The sequence below is a fragment of the Drosophila obscura genome, unplaced genomic scaffold (genome assembly GCF_018151105.1).
Source record: "Drosophila obscura isolate BZ-5 IFL unplaced genomic scaffold, ASM1815110v1 contig_208, whole genome shotgun sequence".
NCBI lineage: Eukaryota > Metazoa > Arthropoda > Insecta > Diptera > Drosophilidae > Drosophila > Drosophila obscura.
Window position 1 is genome coordinate 2,306,858 of NW_024542799.1, and position 27,452 is coordinate 2,334,309.

The 27,452-nt window shown below is 44.6% G+C and overlaps 1 protein-coding gene across 3 annotated transcripts in view; it reads left to right on the top strand.

The window, feature by feature from the left end:
• The first annotated feature begins 867 nt into the window (after nucleotides 1-867).
• The window catches only part of LOC111064849 (BAI1-associated protein 3), a 42,689-nt gene continuing 16,104 nt past the window's right edge, over nucleotides 868-27,452 (top strand). Inside the window, exons 1-3 of one of the 3 annotated variants that reach the window (XM_022352659.2) lie at nucleotides 868-1,087; nucleotides 1,907-2,058; nucleotides 18,434-18,661. The gene's annotated coding sequence lies outside the window, so the exon portion shown is untranslated. Of the gene's footprint in view, nucleotides 1,088-1,906; nucleotides 2,059-18,433; nucleotides 18,662-24,110; nucleotides 24,128-27,452 lie in introns of those variants that run through there. The other 2 variants (XM_022352661.2, XM_022352662.2) reach the window with 2 other exon arrangements.

Below are 27,452 nucleotides of genomic sequence, written 5' to 3' on the forward strand. Positions count from 1 at the left end.
AGATGGCAGGAATGAAGTCAAGAGAGAGAGAGAGCAGAGAGAGAGCGTGTGGGCTTGGGAGAGTAAAAGCTTTGGCCGTTAGCTTTTCGAGTTTTTGCCACACTCACTGTCTAACCTTCATCTTGAACTTCATGGCCAGACGGAGAGAGAGCATCGCAACGGTTTTGGGTTCTATGTTTCATGTTTCTAGGCCACAGATGGCCCTCCCGCCAGCCCTCTGTCATGGAAACATATGCAACAGGAGGGAGTTCATTCATGACCAGCCCACATCCCAAACCCCTTAACGCAGCAATGGCAAAACCGTAGTCATGGAGCAGGACATAGCATGAGGGAGGGGATAATATTTCGATGTTATTTCAAAAATTTAATTTATGCAAAGGGGAAATTATTCAAAATTTATTTATGGCATGGAAAAATATTTTAAAATGAAGTTTGAATTTATTTGAACAAAATATGTATTTATATTTTATTTATTTAAAACCAACCTAGCAAATATTCAAGCTAAAATACACTAATAAATTTACTAAAATCTTTGATTAAAATTTAAATTAGATATTTTCAAACAGATTTCCTTGCTAAAGTAAATTGCAATAGAATTTTATTTTGAAAATTCAATTTTCCCGCTTGGTTCCTAACGGCTCAACTCCGCCAGAGCTTTCTTCAACCAAAAAAAAAAAAAAGAGAAGAACAACATCGCAATTGGCCTCTCTCGAAGCTTTACTCTCTCTCTCTCGCTCTCTGTGTGCGCTCTCACACACGCACACCATGGCAGGCTCTTATCAGAGCAAAAACGACTAGCTGGAAGCAAGGCAGCCAGTCAGGACCCGCTTTTAAGGATAGCACGGGAGCACGAGCAGCAGCAGGAGCAGTGGCAGTAGCAGCAACAGTGCGATGCACAGGCACAGGCACAGGCACAGCTACAGTTACAGCTAGAGACCCGTTTATAAGGTGAAGCCCAAAATTGGAGCAGCTCAGTTCGCTGTTGGCAGGCGTCGCCGAAGGTAGTAGCCCTTATCCATCCAAGAGCAGGACGGAGTTAAAGCCAAAGCCAAAGTGCCAGGAGAACACAGAGCCAGAGGAGAAGAAGGTAGCCCTCAAAGAAGTTGTAAAGTGACAAATTGTCGGACAGTCAGTCGTCAGGACCTCCCATTGAGGGACGTGTTCGAAGTGAGTGCGCGACGCGAAGGGCCAGCCGAGGGCCAAAATGAAATCAAATGAAACGAAACGAATAACCCAACTAAAGTAAACTACAACACGACAAAACTAAACCAAATTGAATTGAATTAAGAATTGAAAGATGTAGAGAAGGAGCAGGAGCAGGATTAGCGGTAGCAGAACAATTAAAAGAAAATTGCACGCAGAGTCAAGAGAGAGAGAGAGAGAGAGGGATAGCAGGGACCAAGGACACCAGCAGGATCTGGTCGTTCATGTCACGCTGCATTTGCACATAATTGCAAACTGTTGCGCGGTCTGCAGTTTCGCTTTTTATTGCCAAGCGATAAAATAAAAATCCATTTGCCAGAGGATCCCTCCCATTCCCATTCCCCCAACTGTTGCACATAGATGAGCATTTATTCCCACATAGGATACTGCCCCAGGACACGGAACACAGAGAACGGAGCACACAGAACACCACACTGCACTCTGCCCAACACACAGAAGAACATAACCATTTCTTTTACGATCTCAGTCCTGGCATTGAACATGCCCCATTAAATATGCCTCTGAATGTTTTGTTCAAGTTGAAAAATTCGCCGCCGTTTCAGAGAACGGAAAACGGAAAAAGTGCACAACCCAAAATTATGCTAAAATAAATATAACGAGTACACAAGAGGCAAAAAAAATAATATCACAAAAGCGGAGCAAACTTCACGAGGAATTCACGAATTTGCATTCGAATTTTTAGTTTTTGGACCTGAAGAACGAACACCAGGACCAGCCCAGGACCAAGCCGTGTGCCAATTTATGCGGCCATAAAAGTTAAAGGGGGAAATCACCCAAAAGAAAACCCAAAGTAGAGAGGGTGAAGGAGAATCACTTAACCTACTGCAGAGACAGGTGAGTGGTGAATGAGTCCTTGAACAGGTCCGTTCCGGTTCGGTACGGTCCTCGTCCTCGCCTGTAATCTCGATAAATTATCGACAATATGCCAACGGCATTCATCTGTATCATCCCCATTATCCACGCCACTCGTACACGTACTCCTACAATTAATTCGAATCAAAAAATGTTTATTGCTTTTTAATTATGGAATGCCAGTCATTGTTATTTATTTAAAGTGAGTGCTCTCCAGTGAGTGGCTTGAATGGCTGCTCTCCTGCGATGAATAATTTATTGTGAATATTTTTAACACTCGAGTGCCCCACAGATGTGGATACTAGAATACAATTTCATTGAAAAGTATATGACAATATTCGGTGCTTGCACTCGTACTGGTACTCGTATGATTTATTACGATTATAGAGTCATGAAATATTCGTGAATCAATATTTATTTTAGCATTTGCGTGGATAAATCCCCGACAGAAGTCAAAATCTCTGAGGGCTTATTTTCTTTAATCATGGAAAACAAATATTGAAGGGGTGGAGACAAAAAGAGAGACAAAGCACTGTCCATCTGATGTTTGGCCCTGGGCAACTTTAATGACCGCAGTCGTATCAAGGCAAACTATTATATATATCCCCATATAATAAGTATTAAATGGGTATACATATGTGATATGCCGTGCAATTTGTTGCTTTATATCATTTGGCGGCGGCGGTGGCATCTGTGAAATGCGCAGCTGTTGTTTTTGCCGATTTTATGGTTGCAGGGGGAATATAAAAATAAATATATGTATATGGCATGTACAACCACTCATACATAAAGATATATCTGATAAAACGTAAACAACAATAGCTGCGGCAGCAACAGGCAGGCACGCAGGGACTCTGGCTGGGGCAGCTGGGGTTCTATCCAGAGTTAATTAAAACTCAACTTCAATTTGGCTCTGTTCCACTGTTGTTCTCTAATTAAATTTATGCAAAATCTGTATACCACCGCAAAACCGCCGATAGCAGTCCACCCACACCCCCCACCCCACACATATATACTATACATACTCGTATATTCGCATTGCACATCTATCGGGGGAATGCAAATTTTGAAATCAAATTAAGCAAAGTAATTCATGGCGCACCTGGCGATACGACGAGTGTCCCACTTTGGTGCCATCTGCTGTGCTTCCTCCTCCATTACATAGACAAACAATTTGGAACCCAAAGAAAAGCGGAATAACTGAAGGAGAACTGCAGAAGAGGATCAAAAGGGGAGCTTCAAACCATGAGGATACTCTGGGAAATATAGCAGGAAATTGCTAAGCAAACAATCCGCCAAATATAACAAGATTCCTGTGATAATACATGGGCCCTGTTTATTGGTTAGGGTATCCCCTTAACAAAAACCTTAACCAAAACGGTGAATGTGCGGGACACACAATGGGGCTTGGGGCAACGGGCTTTCATGTCAACTTTGTTAATTAAATGAAGCACTTAACATCGAGTCGAGACATATTTTGGTGCCAGAACCGAACAACACTGCCACCTGCCCAGCCCCCCTTTCACGGTTGAAAAGGGGGTTACACTCTTCGGTGGGTGCCTTTACGTTTTCCGTTCTCTTTGTTAAAGCTGTATATTTGTTGACTACATAATTTTCTGTGCGCCAGTTTTATTTTAATGACTGTCCAGTTCTCAAATGCTGTGGCAACTTCTTATCATAATTTCCATTTTGCTTCCGCTTCTCCCGTTTGCCACTTGTGTTGCTTTATTGCTCGTCCTGGCAACGCCCTCTGCCCCCGCCCCCTGCAGCACTCGAAGCACTCTCCCAAAACATTGTCCTTCGTCGCCCCATTGAATGCGGGGGACAACTTCAAAGACATTCGTGGACATTTCATTAGGAACTGCTTGCCTGCCCTTTGCCTTTTGCTGCTGCTATTTTACATAAAGGTTGCAGAACAAACCAGTTCGTCCTGTCCCGTCGGTCCGTCCGTCCCGCCTGTCAATTCAAATTTTGAAACAGAAACAGAAAAATAATTGGAAGAAAAATGTTTATTGCTGTTGACAGCCAGCAGCAGAACTTTTTCCGGCTCATAATTATTATTTTTTTTATTATTTTTAGTTTATAGTTTTGGTTACCCCCCAATTGTTTTTGACATATGCCATGATGATTGTTTGTTTGTTTGTTTCAAGTATTTCATTGTGGTTTCTGTGGTCTGTCTGCCCTAGGATGGGCATGGACACGGCATGGAAAAAATATACATGGCTTTTACATCAGGAGCAAAAACAAATTTGCTTTTGCGGTGGTCAAAACATTATTACATATTTAGTGTAAATGGCAGGACAAATTTTTATTTCTACGAAAACAATTTAACAAATTGATGGTATTTTTGTTTGTTAAAAATTCGTTTGAAAGGCCAATAAATTGGGGGTTATGTGGAAATTAAGTTAAAAATCAAAACAGAGCTCTGTTCAATGGCTTTCAATTGTCTTTTGTTTTCTTTCGATTTGCCGTTCTTGTTTAGCGAGTACACTTATAAATGATGACAAATGGAATCAATTTCCATGGATTATGCATTCATGTTGTATGAAAAGCATGCATAATGCCCCAGCTCATCTGGCATTATTGTAATGAAGAGCGCTCACTCCACCCCCTTGGGGGCAGAAAGCAGAGTACGTATACGTACAACAGTACCCCCAGACTCCTCGTCAATGTTGCCATGCCAATGGGCTTACGTATTCGATTCATATTGCTCTAATATGCGACAATAAGTATCTTTCATAAAGCTTCGATATTCATGTATCCCCCCTCCCCATTTGTGACACGCTGCGCTGACCTCTGTCGCCGCCTGCTGTGTGCCCAAATATTTGTGTTGTGTCGCCATCAAATCAGAATTCGATATGTGCGACAGCCAAAAGGCGGAATAAAGAGAATTCCTGAATCGGAACTCAAAGCAACGAAGTAGAAATACCCTTGAAGGAGGTATGGCCTCCTTTTTGGCGAATTATGAAGGGTGCGAGTACTACATCAGAAATGGGCAATTAACCTTATCAAGGCGCTGAAGATTCTCGCATTCCAGCAAAACAAAACAGAACACAGCAAAAATTGATGTGTCCTCAATGTCGTTAAGAATCGAGAGACGGAAGACGGGAAAACAACGGAAGAAAATAAATAAAACGGGACGAAACCGAAACCTAAACTGTATGCCATTAGGCAGACGGAATGCCAAAACTGAAAAGGAAAAATGTCAAAGGGGATGGGAATATGCATAGGACTGGTACAGGGGGGGGATAGGGAGCCCCACCAAACGGGTGGTGGTCTGGTGGCAAAAGCGAAAAAGCAATTTCAAATATTTTCGTTACCTGCTTGTTGGACATTTTTACGTTTTTCTGATTACGGCAAAGCTTTCGTTACCTCTTTTTATTGTTGTTGCGTAATTGTGCGCATGAAAAAAATAAATAAAAACGAGAGACAGAAGCGACTGCATAGGAGAGGGCGAAAGGGGTTAAGGGTAGCGCAGAATCTGTTGATGGGGTGGAGAGGGGCAGCACTTTAAGGACCCTCCCAGACATTTGAAATGCAAAGAAGCAGTGCATATTTTTTGTTGCCATGCCCCCTTAAGCAGTAAGTAGTAGATGTGAAGCAAAAACATGGCATACTTTTTACCAGAACAGGAGTGGCATGGCATGGAATGGAGAACAGGTGAAGCGGTGAACGTTGCATGGGTATTTTTGTTCCATGCGGGGGGAATCGGATTTCTCCTGGAACTCAAGTAGTTTGTTTATTAACTATGGAAAAGGAATTCCACGGAAAACTAAATTGAAAGAGTCGAGAGCTGCTGGGCAAAGAGCTTCTTAGGTAAATGGAGATACACCACAGATATAGCGGAAAACGAACTCTCCTTCAACCATAACCATAACCCACATTTGCATTAGTAATTCTTCTAAAACTTTAGATCCAAGTAGTGGAATCCTACGTCAAACATATTTCGCATATGCATAGGTCCCCTATGTCCTTCATATATCTCACACTTCTTTTCAACCATTTTCGAAGCGTCATGTGTAACGGCAAAGCTATATATTACCATACATAGATGTATGTAGTCATCCTGCTCTGGCAAAGAGCTTTTCACCCGCTGCTCTTAGGGTCTATAAATAGCTGCAGCCTTCAGCCACAGTTCCAGCTCCAGTCTCAGCCTCAGCTGCGGTCTCTACCTCCACCTCCACCTCGCTCCAACTGTTGCGCAGAGTTCGGGGATAACTAAAAATAGCCACCAGCTGGTCTAGTCGGTGGCATAAAATCCTCCGAGTGGCATAAAATCCAATAAATGCTGCTGCAGACAAAACCCAAATTACCGAAACGCAAACGCGGACGCGTTCTGTGTCTTGCACCAATGTATTTGTGTACTTTTGGTGTTGGACAAACACTCCCAGATACAAGGCATAAGGCACGGCACTCGGATGTATACATACACGTATTTGTGTGAGAGCTGTTTGGATATTTATCAGCTTGACGCATGATTGATTTATATGCCCCGTGGATTATTGATGGTCGGGCCAAGTCAATTGAAACGCGAGACTCGACAACTCTTAACATTTGTGAGCTCTGCTCCTCATTAATTATTGATACCGCGAGGCAGCATTCTGTCCTGCATGAAAATGACACAAAGAAAAGCGGAGTAACAAAGCAATGAAGGAAAACTGTTTGTAGTCACCGGGTTTTAATTGCGACTCTTCTGGGAGCAACTGCCAGACCTGTCGCCTGGTTAACTTTATTTGCTCAAGCGAGAGCTGGGAAATGTGAAGCGGGAAAGCGATGAAAAAGCAGAGCTGGGAAATGCGGGGAACCGGCAGAGGCAGCGGCAGTGGCAGCGGCATCGGAGTTGCTGCAAGAAGCGGAAGCCAGAACAAAGTGAAAATTTCCTTTTGTTTTCCCTTTAAAGGCATAGCACCCAAAAAAAAAAAAACAAAGCAAAAAACTTTCACCTTCACAACACATGGAAGAGCGGGGCAGGCGGCACGGCACACACATGTGACAATTCCTGGGAGACAGGACCTAAGTAAACCTGGTGCCTGGATCCTCGTGGGCCCAGCTGACTGTTTTATGGCTCAATCATAATTTTTCACACTGTTAATGTGCAAATGCGAGCATTCCAGACATGGAGAAGGAGGCAGGGAGGAGCTGGTAGAGAAACCTACTTAAAAGACAGCAAACACTCGGCTCGGCTCTGCCCTGCTCTCTCTCTCTCTGGAAAAGCGTGTGTGTGAAAAAGTTTTTCAAGTGTTAAATGAGATAACGTAAACATTGTGATGCTGCCACTGCCACAGCCACTGCCACTGCCAGGACAATGCCACACAGAGTCTACCATCTCTTAGCAACACGTTGACAGGACTGACAGTTCCACTGGGTAGAAAGATATGCACAGAGCCAGAGCCGGAGCCACTGCTCGCTCCCGCCCTTTTCTAGTCATAATAATTATTAAAAAATATCTCTGGGCTTCTCGTGAAAGTTTCTTTTGGGGGGAAAGGGTGTACATTTGTATGCAGAAAAGTTGACTTTTCGGTGGCTGGTGGTACTCGTAATTTATTGCTGAGCTGACATTTTGATTGCGCTTTTGTCTGTTGAGTGCGCTCCGGCAAGAATCTGCAAATATTTGTGCACTTCCTTTGACATTTGCAGGCGCAACACTTTGCCGTGCCGTGACGTGCCTCCTCCAACTTAATTGAGTTTCAACAAGTGGCAAATGGGCATCCGTTCCGGCAGCAGCAGCAGCAGGAAGGATGAAAAGTGTGTACACTACTGGAATGTACAGAGATTGGTCTGCCGATGGGGTGACGACGACGACGACTGATGGAAGCCATATCATCAAGTGGTCTATGGGCTAATGAATTGCCTTGGCATGCAATCGCCTCTCGAGTCGGTTAATGAAGTGTCCTGATGGTGCAGAGATCCCATGGATAACAGGATACTAAGCTCTGGGCCTGCAATGCTTGTGTATTTAATTCTAGTCGTATTGGACAACTATCAGACCCTTTCTGTGAAATGGCAAATGTCAGTTTCAATTTATTGAATATGCAAAGAGATCAGAGGGAGAGACAGATGCAGTTGCAGAGAGAGAGAGAATCATAAAAAAATTGAAAACGATGCCAGCCTGCAAACGGATGATGAGAACGATGACGTTGGCGGCCCAAAACGTGGCACGATGGCTGGCCTGGCTTATTAGTTTAAATTGTAAACAGGAAGTGCTGCGGCACCGGATATAAGGCAAAAAGACGAAAGCCAAGGAAGGCGCCAAAAGGAAGAGGCATGGTACTTAAGATGCGACATGGAAAGATTCAACTTGCTCGCTGCGCCTTGCCTGTCAGCGACAGTGGCAGCGGCACCAGCGGAGGGCGAGGCATAAACTTTTAAGCGAATGACAAGAGCGGAAGCAGCACGACAAGAGTCCTGGTCTGGCCTCGGCAACGTCCCTCCCTCCTCTCCTTCTCTCTGTTTGCCGTTTGTTGCAACTGTCGAGCATTTAGTTAACTCTTGGCGGTGTCCTTGTCATTGTCAGCCAGTCAGTCCGTCAGTCCGTCAGCCAGTCAGTCAGCCAGCCAGCCAGCCAAGTCTGTCTCTATGTCTGTGTGTCAGTCCAAGCCAAGTTAAGTCTGTTGGCTCTGTTCGCTAGGGGGGCTTAAAGCTCAACGAGGTCTTTAATTTGCTACACGAACCCCCAGCTCATCTCTTGATTTATTCAGCATTTTCTTTCATTTTCCATGAGGCTACAATGCTTGCCGATGCCTTGTGTTTGTGTGAAGGAAGGCCAGGCCTTAAAGCCAGGCCCACACGTCGTATGTGTAATATGTGAAGGGTGGGGGGTCACAAAAAAACCAACAAGACAACAGAAATTAATTAAAAAATCCTTAAGCGGGTGGCATGGCAAAGTGAGGGTTCTCCAAATCGCTTAATTATATTAGCAAACATTCAGTTTAAAGCTTAAATCGCTGGCCAGGAATCAAGGGAATCAGGGGAAGTTGGAGAAGCAGTAGGGAGTGGGCCTTCAGCTTGTTTTATTCGCTTTTATGGCAAATACTCGTACACAAAAGGAATTGTTGCTGTAACAATGACTGAGTGAGAGGGAGAGAGGGGGGGAGCTCTGGCTCTGTTTCCTGCGCCCTGGGCCTATTGTCTCCGCTTTTCTTCGACACAATTCGAGCGCAACAATGCGGCGTTTTAGGCATTTATGGTGTTTCAAAGTTGTCCCGATGATTTAGATGTTGCGAATGTGTGGGTGGGTGGCGGTACTGGTGCGGGTTCTACCTCTCCGCTGCCTGATGCCTCCTGGCAATGGTAATTGAAGTTGTCATTGCCTGAGAATCGTACAAGCCTCTGCCATTGGGCCACAGCATCAATCATATTTATGCAGTTACACGCAACACAGCATAACAGACCTAACCGGGAGGCTTCCCCGTACTCCTGTCTCACCCGAGAGAGATGCGTGATTTATGCGTTGCGCACTCCATGGACAATGCCTTGGTCCTGTTCCTGCTTCTGCTTCTGCTCCTGCTCCACCAAAGAAGACATAAGCGGGAGAGTGAGGAAGTCTATTGCGAACTTTTTTACAAAGTAGATAACCAAATTTTGAGCAACATAAAAGTTGCTTTTGTCAGTTTGGCAAACAATGCGCATAATACATGAGAATGGGGCGTCCTGTAGGTGGGACACCACCTCCGATCTCCGATCCCTTTGCCAAAACCCACCATTCTGGCCCACAAATTTGAATGCTTGTGCTCTCTCTGCCTCCTGTCCTGCTGCTCTCCTGCCTTCTTGCCCTCCTGTAGCGTGGCCAAGTAGCATGTACATGTTGTGGCATAATGGACAGCTTACTGCCGCATTAAGCTGCTTTCAATAACGTTGGTCCAAAATACAAGTTTGATTGGAAAACTCTCAATGGCGCAGGCCAGCCAGGCGATGGCTGATGGCTGCCGGGGAGGTTTGGTTCGGTTCGGTTCGGTCCAGGGGTCATGCCAGCGGCAGGGGCAGGCGCGTTCTATTGTCTGTCAACTTGTATTATCATATTTTGTATGTACAATTTTGTGTTGCTCTTTGCCATTGCCCCCCGCAACCCAAGCCAACATCAGGTCGGTGTCCTGTGCAAATCAATTGCCAAAACTCTCCGACAAGGGAATGCCATTAAAAATAAGCAATCAGAAAATCTTTTGTCCCATCCCGTACCGAACGCGATGTACACTATGGAAGATTTTTCATTTTATATTGCTTAAGTTTTATATTGTTCTAATGTTTTAAGTTCTTTTACCATGGTTCGACCGGTGACTGATCCACCTTTGGGGCTGCCATCTTGGCTTTTAAATGACATTAAAGTATGTATGAGCTGAACTGATTTCCATTTGGCAGTTGATTTTTAAGCTGCAGGACTGCCAACAGCAGTTCTTTCTTTTATTTCACTCATTTTTCGTTTACCATTTTTATTATATTTCCACTTAATCTGACATTGTCTCTCTCGTTTATGAAGCGAACAGCTCATACATATGTATGATTTTGTGCATATTTTTTTTTGCAGAATCCTCCTACTCATTTTTATACGATGTGCCAACTTCTGGTCACGTTCAGGCCAAAAGGAAAAGCACCAAAGCAGAAACAACAACAATGCCCGCACTCTATAAAGGTTAAAAACTTTATAACTGCCAAAAAGGGTGGGTGGGGGGTTTGCGGGAGAGGCAGACAAATGGCCAACTTTTTCATTTTTATATTTTTATTTTTTTAAGGGGCCTGTCTATCCGGGCCTAAAGGCCTAGGAGTTCTCCGCCAAAACGAAGACAGTTTAATGGGCTTTGACAACAGAATTATAAAAAAAATGTAACAGACAGATATGGGTGGGGATGGGAGCGGGATCCAGAAGTTCGGGCTAAATGAATTATGTATATGTATTTGTTTAAATATGTTATGTCTGTGTCTGTGAGTTTTTATGTGTGGGTGGGAATTGTATTTTTGGTAATTTGTTAATCTCAATGTAGAGGGGGTGGCGTGGGAGTGGGCACCATTTAGCATAGGTTTTGGCATTGGCAGATGTTCATGCCACTCATCCTCCTATCAACATCATGAATACACTTCCGCAGAAACGACGGGCTGTGCAGATGCCTTTTAGTTATCTCCCGTGCCACTGCCACACTGCCACAGCGCTTGTCCTTGCCTGCCAGTCTGTTGCTTGGCTTTTTTGATAGAGCCAGCCAGCCAGCCTGTCTGTCATTCACTCTCTCTCTCTCTCTCTCTCTCTCTATTTTTCTCTTTGTCTGTCTGCCAGTCTGTCCTTCTGTTTGTCTAGGCAGCCATTTTGACTGTGTGCTGCCCATTGTTTTTGCTGTTCTGTTCGCGCGCGTTCTCTCTTTGTTTTGTTGCCTGCCGCCTGCTACCACATTTCTAATTGAATTGCTGGCTATGTAAACGCGTCTGACACGAACAGGCGAGCTGCCTGGAGGAGTTCCTGCAGGCACCCACACACCACACACACACACACACGGCCACCAGGCAACCAGGACACTAGCACCGGTGCCAGTACCGGTACCCCAGTAACCCAGGACCCATAGTCGAATTAGATAAGTTAATAACTTGATAAAAAGTTACAGCATGCTCGATTGTTGCTGCTGCTGAAGCCATTTCGATGTTGATGGCTGCTGCCTTTTGTCATTCATTGTTTGTCAGTTGCCACCGTCAATAAGTGCTATGCCCCCCGAAAAATGAAGTTGCCAAAACAAAATTTGAATAGAGCGAAATCAGAGGATAATACAAACATTGAAATTGGCAATTTTTATTATCATTTTATCTGCTGTGCTGTCAATGAAGGTCCAAACATAAACATAAAATGTATGAAAAGACAGAAACGACCTTCAGGCCTTTGTCGGAGTGGCCAAAATAAAGCCAAAAAGCATGAAAAAAAGAAGAGAAAATCAGAAAGAGGGAGAAAATGTAGCGAGAATTATTTCCTGAATTATTGGCCTCGTTATGGCAGGGGCGTGGCATAATTTACGAGCCACCAACACCACCACCAGTCCAGCAGCAACTCCATGGAACACATGGTTTTGGCCTTATCGATTTTGCTGCTCAATTTATGCATGATATCTGCGGCTGGGCTGCGACTATGTGGCTATGGCTATTCGAACATATGGCCTTAAGGAACGTGATGAGCAGACCAAAACTTGAGGCATCTTTGGGCCACTTAAAGCCGTTCGTTTCGTTTCGTTCGTTTGCTCGTTCGGTTCGATTAGGTTACGGGATAAGGAAGCAGGCCACGAGCACCAGACTGACACTAATCAGTGCAAAGCACATTGACCCATTTGGCCAAAAGGTGGCAGGGAATGGGAAAGCCAACGCGGACGCACCACACCACACCCATAAAATGTACACACAATGAAAAACGAGGGAGTGATTGTAGAGGGAAGGGAGGAGAGCGTATGCAAACCACAATAGCCGACAAGGCAAGCCAATCGTAGCCATATGGTGGGGAGACCTACGTTGACAGCTCTCCGCCAGTTGTCCAGCAGTGTGCTGCATTTTAATGAGTTTATTATGCCAAAGGAGCGAGGGCAAAGCAAACATATTTAGCCCGTTTGTGCGATAAATTAAACAGCAAGGAACCGCGTCAGTCCGCGCCCCTCCCCCCCCCTCAAACTAGGTCGGGCACATAATAATAATAATACTGATGTGTGCAGAAGTGGACAGTGCCTGGAGGAACTTGCGAGTCCAGTCCCCCATAGTCCCTGCCGCCCATCCATCTATCCGAATCGAGACAAAGAATAAGCTTACCTGCATCGTTTACGGTTCTCGCCTCCAGGGCGTTTTCCTGAGCTCATTAAAGGCACGAAATCGCTTTAAAACGTGGCTGTCGCTGCTTCAACTGTTTTCCCTGGAAATATCCAGCAAATCCTTCAATAAATTCAGTGTAAATTCCAGGGAAACGAAAATCTTTTAAGCATTTCTTTTGGTGAATGAATTGACCGTGAATATCACTTTGCTTCGAGCCGCGTCGACCACCAGACAAAAGTAATATTTATGTGTTGCGTATGCGACGTGTTGTGTGTCCAGAATGGGGAAAACCCAAAGAGAAAAAAGTGGGCCAAGTTTTTAATAAACACGCAAAACTTTTTGGCACGCACACACACGCACACGCACGCACACTCGCAGACAGAAGAATATATTTATATGATTACACTGACAAACAAGTTTTGGAGAACGACAAAGGAGGGAAAGAAACCGAAAAGAATTCATTCCCAATGAGAGAATAGAGTGGCAATTTGGTGTGGCATGAATGTCCTACTACGTGTGTGATGTGTGACCGTGTGTCTAGCACTAAAAAGTGGCCAAGTCTCTCCGCCTTTGGCTTATTAAATTAGTGAGCGCACTCGACTCGAAGGGGAAAACGGCAACGGCAACAGGACACACAGCTGAAACGGATGTCTGGCATATACAAACTTTTTCAATTTCCTGCACGGCTCCAGAGAGACAGATTCATGTGTGTGTGTGTGTTTGTGTGTGTGAGTGAGCGACGTGTCATACCACACGGTTTTTAGTGGCTGCCATTCACCTGAGCAGCATTTTGCAATGGCTTAGCTTAGCGCTGCCATTGCCAAGCCCAGTCCCCAACTCACCATACCGCTTGCCGTTTCCAGGTCAACTAGTGGCTTATCCTGTCTCGCGTTTAACTTTGGCTAAGTCAGGGAAAAAACAAGGAAAAGAAAATCAACGGAAATTGTGGGGCAGCTCCGGCCCTGACCATCCATACCACAGGTAGCGGGGCGACAACGCTTACACATATTTTATCTCATTTATTTCTGGTAATTTACTTTGATTCATCGATTTTGTAATATATACATGGTGGGGGGATTGGATGGCCAAAGAGCCAGAGAAACACGAATTTATTACACTGACTTTGTGGGTATTACAGGTATTATATGATATTCGGCAGGGGAGTATTCCCAAAGTAACAGAGAGACCGACCCAACACGACACCTTTAATGCATGAATTCTTGTTAAATATTCCGATCCCGCTGGCATCTCTGCTTTATGCCTAAGTGGGAACGCCAAGTGGTACAGTTGAGGCGCTTTTTGACTAAAAATAAGTATTGGCACAGACGAAAATTCGATCATTTAGCTGATGGAAAAGTTGGCAGAGTGGCCAAACCCTTCATTCCAAAGGGTATTTTCATTTCGTTTTCCTCTGCTTTCACATAGCTCATTCCCTATATCGCACGAGGACGAGTGCGAGTATATATATTATTTTTTGGTGTATTTTATTTTGCCCTGGCCATGCATCAAAATGTTCCCCATTCACCCGCCAACCGTTCTTTTTTTTTTTTGGGTGTGTTTGTGTCGAAATCTGATTGAGTTATTGAGCTAAAATTTCATTGGGCTTCCATTTACGAGTAAATGTTCCTGTTGTTGTTATTGTTATTGTCGTTGCTGTTGTTGTTGTTGCTGGCTGCTCTTTTTCCAGCAATTGTGCACATAACAATAATAATAATAATCGTATACTTTTTTATGGCAGATAGAAGCCGCCTCGGACTACGTAAAGATGTAGCACTGGATTAGGGTTGAATGCGTGCTCCGGGTCCAGAGCCTGCCCGCCGAAAGGCTTTAATGCGATTTGTATATATTAATCATACGCAATGTTGCACTGAGCCGAATCAGGGGACTAATGCAGGGCACATTTGATGAGAAATGCCAGAGGTTGCAGAAAAACTTATGACTCTCATTTGACAGAAGGCAGACAATGAAATTGAAATATTAATAAATAAGCCAGACCTGAACGGGAGGTACAGAAGGCACCGATGGTACAGGTACAGAGAGACAGGAGGGTGCAATGGAAAAGCCCTGCTGTTCAAGGACATTTCACTTATTGGATGCTCGAATCAATGACCAAATAACAACGGACGCCATTAACAAAAGCAAACACACACCCCTACACAATCCTTACATATAGCCTGGCTGTCTGTGAAGGTAAAAACAATCGATGGACAGCAAACAGAACAGGATGGGGAGGAGGATGGAAAGAGTAGGTGGATGGAATACAGTCTGACTGACAGACAGGACTCGCTGGGCTGGCTGGCTCCCAGAGGGCAATTCATTGACAATTTGCTCAAGCGACGCATGGAAGTTTTTGGCACCTGATTGGGGGGATGGCTGTAGGGGCGTGTGTGCTTCAGTGTTGTCCACCTCCCGTGGGTCCCCTCAGGGGCTCCAGTCCACGCCTCTAAGACATGTCATCCTCCACCTCGTACATGTGTAGGAATCGCTCTTCGTAGAGCAGCGACTGTTGGGTTTATTGTTTGCAATTTGTTTTTAGCTGCCCGAACAGAACTTTTGTTTTTATGGCTCAACCTGAGGCTACAATCCATAGGGCACGGCACGCCCTTTGGCTAAAAATAAACCAGAAATCGTCCAAGACGTGCTCTATTTATAGCCTCAACAGAGGCCATGGTGCTTACCATATATAGAGTCGAATAGCACTAACGGCGTTGCCAGCAAACTAATGCCGATTGTGGCTGAAATCGTGGCTGTTTCGCATTGACATTTAAGCTGCCACAAATTGCTTTTCTGTTGCGCCTATACTCCTTTGTTCCTGCCTCCTGCCACAAACTCATCACACACACACACACACACCTCACACATGTTTTCCCTTGCCTTCTATTTGCTTGCTTCTTGCTTTCTCCACCTTCATCTGTGTTTCTGTTTCTGTTCCTCTTACGGTTTTTAGGGCATTCGTCTGTATGCGGCTTATCGAACGAATTTACATAACGAAAAATGAAATTTTCAAATTATAACAAATTGAATTTCCTCCAAAAAGGGACTGGGAAAGGGAAAAAAGGTACAGGGGAGCAGCAGAAGCAGAGGAATCTCCTGTTCTAAATATTGACATATGCCAGGGATGCCAAACGAAATGTATTAAGGGATTTACATGAGAGATATACGGGATTCAAAAGAATTATAGTTTGATGGGAACATCTTTAAATTGGATTCCAGCTAATATTCCATTTGCTTGATTACAATTTCCGCTTTAGGCGTTTAATATCTAAAACTAGAAGTATATCCGCATATATTTTATGTTTGTTTTGTATGTTTCTAGATTTAATTCCTTTTATCAGATAATTAATATAATTAACTGAACAAATAAAATCAAACAAATGATAAATAGGCTAGCAAATAAAATAATACAACTATGGTCCCACATTATATATCCCTTGTCCTGTTGAATAGTTCCCAACATAATTCTCTTCGAATCAGGTTTTCGGTTGAATGGCTCGACAATCGCTGGTACTGGTGCCTGGTGCTGCTCTGCTGTGCGAACCAGTTCCAATCGGATGCATTCTGCAGTCCTTGTACTCCAATCAGTCACCCACGCTACGTGTTCCAGCTCATCGGCATGTTTCGATGTTCTCTGTTCAGCCTGTTGTGCCACTAGTTCCTGCTCCTGGCTCCTGCTTCTGCATTGTGTTGTGTCGTCTCCTGATCGGCAAACGCCATTTCTTTGCCATACCGTTCGACAGGCTTAACTTCCAGCTCCGTGGAGCTCCTTCCGCCACTGCGGCTACGAGTCCTGGCTGCGTGCTTTTTTCTGTATTTATGCGTTGATGTTTTACGTGCCCGAAATACCAATACCCTCGAAATACACGACGCCCCGTATGTGCGATGATTGTACGTGTAAAGTTTATATTGTGTAAATGCCGGACAGAGGCAGACAGCATGGCAAAAGGCAAAAGGGAGCACACCGCGTGGGGCTTGCCAAAAAAAATGTAATAAATGCTGTATGTATGACCCTGGAAAAAGGGTTAAGCCTCCCCCTCTCAGAACAAATGAATTTATGTGGTTATTCTGTTTCTGTTTCTGGTTCTCTTCCTTTCTAAAAGGTATTCGATTTCATTCGTCAAATGCAGAGAATGAATTTAGTGTTCTGTGGCTTTGCTTTTCCCATTTCCCTTTTCCGTTCTCTTCGCTCTGTTTTTTTCCCTTGTTCATTGTTATTAAAGCATGGCACAATATTGACGCTACCCATTATCAAAAGCTTTTAGTGCAGAAATACAGCTGGCACTGGCATTTAGCTGGCTACCAGGTCCACATTACCATTCGCATCTACGTTCACGTCCCCCGTGGGCTACTATGCCAACCAAGAGCGACCCTTTGACAGTTCTGTCATTTGGAGCGTCGCTGCGTTGCACATTTCCATCTGTGCATTGTGCATTGTTGTGCCCCTCACAGTAGCAGCAGCCACACTTGCTCTTGCCTGTTCATGCAACCCCATTGGATGGTCAAAGTGTGGGACTATCTGCTCGCCAGCAGAGAGCAGATTTTCCATTCGTTTTTCCTTTGGCATATGCAATTGCCTAGACGGACAGGACGAACAGCCCAGCAGCATTCACGACAACAACGAGCGACATTGTGCGACGTGCGTTTTGCAGTTTTGTGGCATGCTGGCTCTGGCTCTCGCTCTGACTGTGGCTTTGATTTGACTTTCAGCTGCCAATTCAAAAATGTTTTTGCAGATGGAAATACACAAGCCTTTAAATCCTACCTTCGGACAGCAGTTGGAAAGGCTACAGACACCCGACAGCTTTGCTTGATTTCATTTTAGTCTTGAAAGGACATTAATTAAACGATTTAAGTTGAAAATTCACTTATAAGAAAATAATCCCATTTGGATCAATCTAACAAGTCACAAAAGCCCTTCAGTGGCCAACGTTTGGATACTTTAAATCTGAATTTTCTTAGAAATTCTAATCTCTGTTTAGAGATTTTGGAAAAGTAAAACCCGGAAAACTTAAACAGCCGAAAGGCAAGGCAATTAATGGCCTAAAAAACGTACACAAACTGTTTCGGGCTCTGGTTCTGGGGAGTCGTGCACTCCTAATTTAGTTTATTTCTGTTGGACTTGAGTGCGTGAAATCAACTAACGGAAACGGATACTCATGCAACCAGAGCGGAAATGTAACGGTGCCTCGAGACGGAACCCAACCAAAAAACACAAAAAAAAAAGGGACCCAAATCAACACCCACGAATCCAGGCGCAGACAGGGTCGTGCCGTGTCGGTGGGTGGGTGGCAAACATTTCTAGCATTAAATTTATGTACATGTCATTTTGGAGGGGGGAGCGTCGTATACGTAACGTTGACTAGACGGCATTTCCTCCTATTTTTTTCGCCTCTTTTTTGTGGCTATAAAGTGTTTAGCTATGCTCTGCTGTACCTGTGTACCGGTCCGAAATCTAATGGCACTGCTTAAAAATATATTTGTTAGCGCTGCTGCTGCGCCTTAAATCCACACAAATTAAGCCCTAAATTAGAAAGCCATCACTCGAAGTAATTGCCGGGCCGATTCTTATGGTTTATATCCTTGGTTTTTATCTTTGCAGTCGCAGCATTAGAGGACGTGCCGGGCATTCCGAACGCGCGTTAGCCAGAGTCCCCAGTTTCAGGCCACAGTCTTAGCCACATCACATCCTACAGACTCAGCATCGGCATCAGAAGAGGCAACATTAGAAGGAAGAGCAGGAACATGATGTAGGAGACAGGAACAGAAGGAGGGACGACAACGTTCTTGTTGATGATGCGCCATTGCCATCGAATTGTCTGCCTTTTCGGTATGTGTTTTAAAATTTCGTTTTTATTCCCCTTTTTTGTCCATTTTCCATGCAGTGCATTGTCCCACATGAAACTTTAATTTATGTTTGCATAATTCTGAAGGTGTCTGTGCGGCAAAATGTTCGTTAAACAGGAGGCAGTAGAGCCGTAGAGGCAGGCACACATGCCCCCAGGAATGTGTCCGTTTTGTCAAGTGCTTTTTCTGTTTTAAATTTGGGGCAGCCACCGGCGTCAACTGGGGACATCACGGGGACAAACATGTCGACTGGGATGTGATCCAATGAGAGTTGAGTAGAGCTGAGCAGAGTGTAGTGGAGTGGTGTGGTGTGTGGGGGTATTTATGTGTGTGGGGTGACAGAGACACCAATTATGCATAATTTTCATGGCAGCCTCTGGGCCGGAAAGAACGAACAACAACAGCAGCAGCAACTACCATCATAACAATAGAAAACTTTATTAATCATGCATAACGCTTTTAGGCTACGCAGATAATAAACAGGAAAGTTATTTTTATTATTATTGCTGGTACGCAAATGGTCAGCAAAAAGGGAGCAGAATTTGGCTAGAATTATTTCATTAGTTAAATTAGTGGATAAATTAGTGGATTTAATGATACAAAAGGATAAAATTTGGTAATTGAGGTGAAAATTCTGAAAGGCTGCAGATTATACCGTGCAGGGGAACTTACAAAAACCCCCCGGCGCCCGCCCCCCCCCCCCCCCCCCCCCCCCCCCCCCCCCCCCGCGGCCCCCCCCCCCCGCCCGGTGGCCCCCCCGCGCCCCCCGCCCCCCAGCGGGCCCGTCGGCCCCCGGGGCCCGCCGTCTGCCGGCACATCCTGCCACAGCCCCAGAGCCTTTCCCTTTGTTGGAGGGGGGTCACTAGAGTGGCTCAGGCAAATTGACGTCATGTCATCAATCAATCTTGCTGCAGAGCTTGGGGCCGCCATACGCCAACGCATCATCACAGTTTTTCTTTTTTGTGAAATTTTCCCTTCACTTGTGCTTTAAATTAGTTTTAAATTTTACTTTTTGGACTGTTTTTTTTTTCATTTGAAATTTTCCCATTTTCATTATACAAAAGGAAATGAAAGGCGACCTTTAACTGCAGTTTGATTTATGATTTTTTAATGAGCAAACCGCGCTGGGCCAGGCTGTTTTTTGTTTGCTGGTCCATTGTCTGTTCCAGAGGGCCAGTAGCAGCAGCTCAGGCGTGAAACCAGCGCCAAATTTCTCTGAATTTGAGGGCGACGAAGGGTTCAAGGCCATTGCATTGACCTTTTTCGCTATAAATATTCAAAGAGCGTACAGAGCGAAAAAGAGAGTCCATGTACATTGTACAATAAATAGAAAATAACAAAACGAATGGCGTTTGGGTGCTGTTAAATTTTAATTGCGTCTCAGGACCCCGTCGCAGAACTTGGCGGCTGGAGGACACTGCCTCCCCGCCCTTCGTATGCGTTATACATGTGACCAGGAGAAATTGTCGCTGCTAATTTCCCATTTAGCCCCGGCTCCATCTTCCCCTTGCCACATCCACCGCCTGCCTGCGCCTTTCTGTGTGTGTTTCCTGTGTTGCGCTGTTTTATTGCTCGGTTATTTTAATTAAAAACTTTGCTCAGCTGACAGTACCAATTGCTACGAGTACTGTACCCTTCCTCCTCCCTGCTACAGCCATGCCATCCCTTTGTCATCTTTGCCACGGCTTTGGGCTTTGGCCTAAAGTTTTCCGCGCATTTTGGACGCCGCGAGGCAGCGTGTGGCATGCAGACAACAAGCCTGTCGAGACAAGAGCTACTTTGTGCAAGTATCTGCTTTGTCCCGCGCCCAAGCCGCCCTCTTCGAGGACTTCTGCTATTTTTATGCCGCTAAGCTGCCATTAAAGCCATATGCAAAATATGGGCATGTCTGCCATCTTTTGTCTTTTGCCACTCCGCTCTGTTCCGCTGTGTTCCGCTCTGCTCTGTTCTGTGGGAGTTTTTTATTTGCTTACTTACTTACTCTTTCTCTCTCTCTCTTATGTCACCTTGTTGATGTTGTTGACGGTATTCGGAAACAAAGCGGCGCAAGGCGAAGGTCCTAATCCCGCTTAACGTTCTGTCGACAACATCACTGGGGGCAACCATCAGATGCGCCGCCAACACATCACTCAGCCACTCCTCACATCAAATACATGGCTAGATATAAATAAAAAGGTACACTCGAATAAAAAGCGGCTTAAAGGGAAATGGTGATTGGTGGGGGGGATTGCCTTTTGTCAACAAAAGTCTGTCTGTAAGTTCAGGTTAAATATTAACGTGGAAATAATCCAAAAAATCAAGAGAAAAATGTATTGGAAAAAGAGTAAAGGAATAAAAAGGTTTAACAACACTTTCAGAATTTCACTTTGGATTTCTTTTTTACCAAACCAATTAAAGATTAAACTTCAAAATATAGCCATAATTGGCCCACAGAATTTTTGTTAATGCCTGGCATCCTGGAAATTTCCTCTTGCGCCCGCTTCCTGTTGCATGGCCCGCCAACACTTTTTTAATTACCGAGCGTTTAAGCAAACAAAAGCGCGGAAAATGCAGTTCACAAAAAATATACATGTTCGGAGTAAAACGCAAAAGGGGAGGCTGTTTGCAAAAATGTATGCATGAGCGGGTAACACGGCGTATGCGTGTTTTTTTTGTGTGCATTTCGCCTACAACGCCGCGTCCCCGCGCGCCTACCATAAATAAGCTGTGTAAAGCGCCTATAATTGCGGACCCTTGCGAATAAGCGCATGCAAGCCGAAAAGGGAAAAAGGGGGGAATACCTGGCAATGGACAAAACAAAAAAAAGGCCAATGCCAATGACTTCGCAGTGTGGCCACAACAAGAAAATAAAAGCAAGGATAGATATAGAAATAGAGAGTGAGAGAGAACAGAAGCTAAAAAGCAATTTTTATGATGGCCTTTTGCAAACCCAGTAAAAAAGAACTTAAAGCCCAAGTCAACGAGCTGGAAACGTTGAACGTCTGGCAAGACCATAACCCATCCTCACCTTTTACAGTCTCTCTGTTCGACCCTATTTGTCGCTGTCTGTCTGTCTGTCTCTCCATCTCTCCCACTCTTTATGCCCCATTGCGAGTACATTTTGTGCATTGAGCCGTTCTGGATTTGCTTGTAATTTGCAACAATGTGGCGCTGTTAAAACTGCTGCTGCTACTGCTTCTGCTGCTCCAAGAAGATGTCTTCCTTTTTACTCCAGCTTTTGTTGTTTGACATGTCAGAGGCAAACAAAGCATCCCTAGACGCACAGGCGCACACACAACACACATGAGGAAAGCCATCCTCCCGAACCTCTAATCCATATAGTATACCCACACACCATCCTTTGGCTTTGTTTGGCGTCAAAGAACGCATCACAGCGAAGAAGAATCTGGGAGAGAGCGCAAGGTGACTTTCAAGTTCAGTGAGCACAGAACACAGCTCCTGGCGTAGAACCTCTTCTGAGAGGAAAAACTTGTATGCCCCATTCATGCATTAATTAACAGCATAAAGAGTTTATCGAAAGTTTACAGACGCAAACCCCCACTTTAGTCGAAATTTGTGCCATTCGATCCATCGATTTTGAATGGGCGAAGCATGCTCGGAATTTGTAATTAATGCTGCAACCGGATCCTGCTTTAGGGGCCAGTGGGTGAGCCACTTTGGAATTGTTGCAATGTCAAAGGCAACAATTAACTATTGGCACTCGGGGCTATGCTGCGGCTCCTCTTTCACTCTATCGTTTGCCCGCTCTCATTCTCTGCGGTCTGGCCACACTTGACAATTAGGCGACATAGAACACTCGCACAGTCACATTAATTATGCATGCTTCTGTGTGTGGGTGTAGCGACACACAGCGGTCTGGGCGCGAGTGCGTTGCGTATGCTGACACTCCTCCAATTTCCGGGGCAAGACACACGCGTATTCCTCCTCTTTTGCCAAAACACACATTTTTGTCCTCGCCGCAAATACATGAGACCGCTGGAGTGGATTATTTGAGAGGAGATATTTGAGCTATGGGGTGCCTTCAGGGGTTCCCTGACTGACTCTGCCTGACTGCCTGCTCTCGTAATTAGGCATCCTGGTTACGCCTCACATGTCGTATACGTAATTTGATAGTTTTAATTGGACATTCCGCAGAGACACAAAGAGAGAGAAAGTTGTCTCCCACTCTCTGCCTTTTATGTGCAAATTTTGATGGAAATGCCAGCCAATATTTAATTAGAACTTAAACTAAGCACCATACACATACACACACACACATAGAAAACACACCTTGACACACAAAGTTTTGCCTTAAACTTTCCGCAAAATTTGTGAGTGCACTGATCAGCCCTTTCTCAACTCTCTGCTGCGTTGCTAATTAAAAGAAGTATTTACCAAAGGGGGAAACAGGGACCCTGGACTCTGGAAAACGTTGCTTTTTCTGGCAATTAATCAATACGGGATTTGTTGGAGCCTTAAGTGCATTGAGTGCACAGTTTTTGAAGTTCCCTAACCTCGGGGTTCGCCTGCCTTTGTAATTAATAGCTGATGAGACGGCTGCAGACGGGCCGGATAATTGAATTTCTGTTGCATTTGCCCCGAAAATTGCGTGTGTGTATGTGTGGCTCTGCTTGTACCTTAACAAATTAAGCAATTTACCCGGCATGTAGCAGGTAGCAGACAGGCCAGGTGACCCTTTCCTTGCTGAGCATTTATCAAAGGCAAGACGACAGTCCAGTCCTTGGGCTTCCGGCTTGGCACTTTTGCATGCTTGGACCACATTACTCATGGCCTCCTTGGCATTTACTGGGGCTGTATGGACTCCCACACTCCCACAATATTTGTCGTATCTATTGTTGCTGCTGCTGCTGTTGCTATTGCTGTTTGTCCAGCTTCAGCATCTTGTAGGGCCACACAAAAGGATCTGGTTTATTGCATTTGACAGTGGACGGCCAAGTCTATGGGAGTCCTTGTCCTTCTGCTTCTGCTGCTGCTGCTTCTCAGGCTACATGCTGACTACAAATTGCCAAAGCAAACAAAGAGCTTGCTGAATGAAAGTGTGGAAAGTGATGCATATGCTGCACTCTGGTGATTTATGATGATGATGATGCCAATGCTGATGATGCGGAAAAATGAGAAGCTCAACGACAGTGGGTGTGTCGGTGGGTGCCAGTCCTGCTATACGGCTTTCTTTCTCTCCCTCTCTCTCTTGCTCTGAGAAGTGCAAGGTTTTTTTTCTGCATCACATTTCAGGCCATTCACGCTCATTTCATCAACTATCCGTTGCCATGGATGCCCCACCGTTCTTTACTGATGTTTGACTGGTAATCTAGCAGCGTTTTTGCTTTCAGTGCGAGGATTATTTCTGCCACTGGATACTGGGATACTTGTCGTGCCATTATCCAATGTCTGGTGGCAATTAAATTACATTTCCCTCACAATTGTTGCACAGGCTTCGGCTACGGATCAGGTTCTGTTCTCTGTTTCTTTTTTTCACTGCCTGGCAGCTCGTGCATGAAGTAATTTATGTTTTTTGCCACGCCCACACACACGACTAAGCAAGACATTTGAATGCCGCACATTTGTTTGGCTCACGGTTTTTCCTGTCCTGCATGTCCTGCCCATCCCACGGCATTTGCCTTTTGAGATGTCGAATCTGGCATATCTGCCACAATGTAAATGAGGTTTTCTTTTCCTACTGCTGGTTTTCCAGCATCGTTTTTTTTTTCGCTCTCCCCCCAGCCACGATCTTTAAAGCCACATATCATGTAGGGGGGAAAGAACAGGACAGGACAGGAGTGGAAATAAATTTTTATGCCACAGCATGCGTTGCCGTTTGTTGTTGAGCAGCTGCTTTGTCATTTTCACGTACTACCCTTAACCTCCAGTCCCCCCAGTGGCAGGACTTTTTCCTGAACCCCACGCACCCCTCGCTGCCCCTTCAAGCTGGGGTGAGCGCTAACCACATTCATCTGCTGTGTTGCCTTGGAAAAACTTGGCTTGACGGAAAAAATGACATAAAGCGACATAATAATTTCGCCTTTGAAATTGCCTTACAATTGCTTCGTTTTTTTCCCCCAGCTCGCGCGTTTTTTGTGTGTGTATGGGGGGCGGTGGGGTTATTCTTTTCCTTTGAGGGACCTGTGCCCCAGACCTGCTCATATTTAGCGGTGTCTTTGTGATTCCCTCAAGAGTAAAAGGGTATATAATACATATAAGGTGCCCGTGTGCGGTATATGAGTATGCATACGAATTAAACCTGCGTCCAAGTGCTTATTACAACACTTGATGAATGCAAGGCACTCTCTCTCCATAATGTGTTCATATTCATAGCAGTGGTACCCTTCCGGTAAGCGTATCTCAACTTCCACTGACTGAATCTCTAAAAATTCTGTTTTCAATTTCAATCTTCTATTTGCTTTTCGCAACTTTTTCCCACCACAAAATTGTTGGCACAGGTGGGTGGGACTTATGAAATGCTTTTAAATTGTATATATATATAAATGTGTGTGTGTGTGTGTGTGTGTGGTAACCAAATCAACTCACAGAATGTGTCTAGAATTGACTGGAATACGGCAAAACCAACATCAGGCAGGAAGGAACCCTCATCTCTAGAGGGACAGAAGAGGATAATTATAGATGGAGCATGGCAAAGAGAAGAGCGCGCGAAACATTGTGACAGTTCGCCCACGCTGTATATTCCGGAAGTCACATTAGTGCAATCCACATTTAATTTAGTTCTTTACGTCCCTAACCCCCACTCGAGGCAAAAGTTTTGCCTATAAGGGTTGCTGTCAGCACACTCATCCTAGTGCAGGAAACTCCAACACACATGTCGTATACGCAATCATTAATAAAAACTAAATAGATTGAAGGAACAACGACTTGGTTTGGCCCCTTCTTTATGGCATACATTAGTACTCCCCCGATGGGGGCTTGTCTTGGCTTGGCTTGGCTAGTGACTAATTAATCTTAATTAAAGTCTAAGTTGGCTTCGCTTCCTCTTCTATCCACTCCCCCCTTTTCCATATGGTGTGTGGTGGGGTGGACAGCTGTTGCTACTGCTATTGCCATCGTTTCCATTTCATTTAATTGCGATACATTTGTCTGTCGCCTAATGGCAATTTTACGTGCACCATATAAATCAACTTTTGTGCTTGGGTTGATTTATTTTTAGCATTTTCCACAGCACAAAAACAGAAACAAATCAGAACCCGAAAGAATATCAAGCCACGTGGGTCGAAGACATTCGATACCCTAGCAGCGATCCTTATATGTACATATGTATGTATGCATATTCTCTGCAGTAAAAATAAGTACCTGTTGCCCGCAGAAAGCTCCCCAAATTATGCTCTAATTTTCATATAGTCCCCAGAAAAATATTCTGTAGATTATTGTAATGCATTGCAAACATCTGTTCTACATCATTATACTCTCTGCAGGAGCGTTGTGATTAAAACCAAACAACATACCACCACACAGACAAAGAGATAACAAAAATGGTTTGCAAATTATTTTCAGAGTCCGCTAATTATGGCACCAGCAGCACAAGCGGGATAACATGCGAAAGCCAGAAAGGGAAGGGACTGTGAGAGGGTCATGCATGAACGCGCTGATTACACACGAACACACTGGCTTACAAATGGCAATCATTGCTGCTGTTTTTTTGTTGCTGTTTCTGCTGCTGCTACTGCTGCTGGTTGCCCACTGTTTGCCAACTGTAGCTGTGCACTGGTCCAGCAGTTAAGTCCACTGCGACTGGTGCTGCCCACGCATTGCTTTTATAGCATTTAAAGCCACTCCACATATACACACAGCACAACATAATTCCTTGCATTGTCCGCGAGTGCGCTTAATCACACTGTTCAGCATGGCATTTGGGCTGATAGTTTACCCCGAATCAACTCGGGTAAATGTCGTGGATTGGAATTGTGGGTTTTCAATTTAATTAATATTTTATCAACGATCTTTGCCATGTGGTCTGCTGTAGGGTGCCGTTATTAGAGGCTCTCTGGCGTTTGCGTTCTCTTCTTGTGCGCTCTGGCAGCTTTCATGTAATCTTCTGCTATCTCGTTCTATTCCGTTGGTTGGTCATGCTGCTCTCTCGCTTCAATCTCTCACATTTCCTCTCTTCATTTTGTATACTGTTGCTGCCTGCGGTCTGTTTGCTGTGTTCGACGCTCTCTGACGCTTACGCCCTCACTTCTTGTAATCGCATGCTATTTCATTCGTTTCCTTTGATCAAAGCTGCTGCTATCTGCTTGCACTCTCCTTCTGTTCCCCACTCAATCCCCGCACTCCTCTTAATCTCTCACATTTATTTTTTTGATTCTTAATTATTTTCTCTTTTTTGAAGTGGAGTGTGTCTGCTGCCCCTCCTTGGTGAAATTGTGAATGAACTGTTTTTAGCCCAGTAAGCCAGTCACGTTTTGGCCAAAATGGCCACAAAAAAAGCAGTACCAAGCGGCGTTCAATTGGCCTTTTCATTTTCGCCCAAACCATTTGCTCATCCATAAATGAGGGCCAAAACCAGCCAAGTAATTAATTATGTAACTATTTTTGTGCTTGCTGCTGCGTTTATTTTTTGTTGTATAATTATTATTATTAGTATTTTCTGGTGGCCAAAACCAGAGCTGAAATGGCAGCTAATTTACGACCCGTACAAAGCAGGCGGCAGGTGCTGCTGTATGGCCCAATTATTCATGCAGATCGATTAGCCGTGAACCCCGAAAATGGCTCATTAGGCCACGTTCTGATTAGACGTTAATTGGAAAAGAGAGAGAGCACTATCGCTC